Genomic DNA, 2320 nt, shown 5'->3' with positions numbered 1-2320 from the left:
TTATAGCCACTCAGTTTTGTTTTGTTGAAAATGAAATTGGTTATGCTGTTTTGAGTCAGTATTAGCTACAAAGCCATAGATGTAGAAACATAAAAAAATCCTCCTGACATAGAAACTGATTAAATGTGATAGTGTCTTTCTACAAGTGATTTTGAAGGATAGTTATGAAAGAAATAGGGTGTGAACATATTGCACCTGCTTACTTTGAAGAGTTAAGGTGTGGTATCAAACAGAAGTTTGAGTGACTGAACAGTTTCACAGTAGGCATCCAAAGCTTGACTGAGTGAAATGTTGTTTGGTAGCACAGCAGGGTCTCGTTCATTCAGTGCACGTGGGAGCTGAATCTCAGGAATGGTGATCTCATTTGATGGGCGATGATTATGTGGTTCTGTCCAGTCCACACCATAATCCTCATCAACCTGAAAGAGCATGCACATGTCTTAAATCTAAACTGAAGTGGTGTTTCCTGCAGCTGTTCATAGATGGACTTTATTGAGTCTGTCTATGTGAGTTTCTTAGGCATTGGCGACCAACTAATTATTCAGTCACCCATTCTAGGTCAGGATTGGTTCTCTTCAGGTATAACAAATTTAACTTTCTTCAAAGTATTGCCATCTATACCTGACAGATGGGATAAAAGGAGAGAATGGCTTGGGAGACACTTCTAATTACACGAGAAATATTTGGTACGCCAACTTGAACAGTAGAAATAAACTCATCTCCACCATAAATAGCAGAGTTTTACATACAAGAACAAATATGGATCAAATAGTCATGTACCTGTGACAAATCTTGTCCCTCTTTTCTGTGCAGCAACCAGAGTTGCAGGGGTGAATGGTTGTTTGCTGTTCTGAGTCCGTGCTGATTCCATGCTTCCTAGAATGACTGAAGATGATGTTGAATGTGATGCAAAAAGCATCTGTGCAGTGCAAACAAGTCAATTTCTTCACCAGGGTTGAGCAGTCCTTGAATCTCCAGCTGGGTGAAGATTGTGTACAAAAGGTCAAGGATGTTTTCATATACATCCCTCCACAGGTGCTCAATGCTATAAGACACAGTGAGGGAAATTGTTCATTTATGGTTTTTCAGGTATTTCAACGTCAACAGCCTTCTAAGTTAATTATTAGTGTAGTGGTAATGTGCTGTGAAACCAGTCAATTATGCTTGGAAACCATTTGTTTTATTACAATTGCATGTGTTAAAAAAAATGTAAGACAGGCCATCAATTTACTTGTCCTTACCGCTGGTTGTGAACACTTCTGCCTGTAATGTGAGAGTTCCTGTTCTCCCCCATTGTCTGCACCATGAAATGTGCAACCTTCACATTCCCCCCCTTCACATTGTCTGACCTGGAAAAAAAGTAGAGAAGTTTCATCCGAGTCAGTGAGAGTAACAATCTGAATATAACTACTGTCCAATACAGAGTTTTTTTGGCATACTGTATTTGTTAAACACCTCTTACCAGACTCGTGACGGTATGCCATATTGTCTGATTGCTGACAAGAAACCATCAAAAACTGTTGTAGCTTTGTTGTTGGTGGCAGCTTTAAGGTAGACAATTAACCTAGAAAAACCATCTACCCCACCATGGACAACAAAGCTCCATCTGACAAGGCAGAATTAAAAAAAACAAAAACATTGTTATGTCCCCAGTTACATTTTTACAGAAGAAAACTTTAAACTTTTAACTTTTAACTTTTAAAGGAAAATGTAAGACCAATGTTCAAATATGTAAAGCCTTAGACGTGACTATAGCTCATCCTATAAATTGTCTTGTATGACAGTACATTTAAGATGACATTTACAAACTCAAGGCTTCATTTTACAATTTTATACATGCATCCTGTTACTTAAATGGAATAGGGAAAAGTGATGCAAGTACTGACCGAATTAGTTTATGATTTCCATCGATATGCCAAAGGTGATTTGGTGCTGGTACACTGTACTGACGACACCTTGCAGTCTGAATAGATAACCGTCGCATCATGACCCCTTCTGGATTGACTTGTCTCATTGAATCCATCAGTCGAAATCCTGATTAACAAACCGATCATGTCTTAGTACTACCAACTACAAAAAGACTGTATTGTAAACACTGTAATGCATATGGGACAGATCTTCATTGCTTCAGGTAAGTATCCAGGTGCTGTACAGATTTACTGAGGAGAGAGAATCGTGTACAAACTGGTTCAAAAAGGAACATAACTGCATAACAGGGATGAGAACATGCCTAGTCATTTTTGATGGAAACATTAAAAATGGCCACACTGACACATGTTTTCCTGGTGTTTGGATATTCAAACAATATCAGCTTACTTTG

At 38.4% G+C, this 2320-nt stretch overlaps 1 long non-coding RNA gene across 1 annotated transcript; it reads right to left on the bottom strand.

Annotated features, from left to right (window-relative positions):
- Window positions 1–319: 319 nt before the first annotated feature.
- On the bottom strand, window positions 320–1333 carry LOC112844465 (uncharacterized). Its single transcript, XR_003217194.1, has 3 exons — window positions 1242–1333; window positions 781–1045; window positions 320–419 (listed from the first exon to the last, which is right to left on the bottom strand). It is a non-coding gene; the product is annotated as an uncharacterized LOC112844465 (long non-coding RNA).
- Window positions 1334–2320: the final 987 nt, after the last annotated feature.

Source organism: Oreochromis niloticus, unplaced genomic scaffold (genome assembly GCF_001858045.2).
Source record: "Oreochromis niloticus isolate F11D_XX unplaced genomic scaffold, O_niloticus_UMD_NMBU tig00000235_pilon, whole genome shotgun sequence".
NCBI classification, from domain to species: domain Eukaryota; kingdom Metazoa; phylum Chordata; class Actinopteri; order Cichliformes; family Cichlidae; genus Oreochromis; species Oreochromis niloticus.
This window is presented reverse-complemented; position numbering and strand designations above follow the sequence as displayed.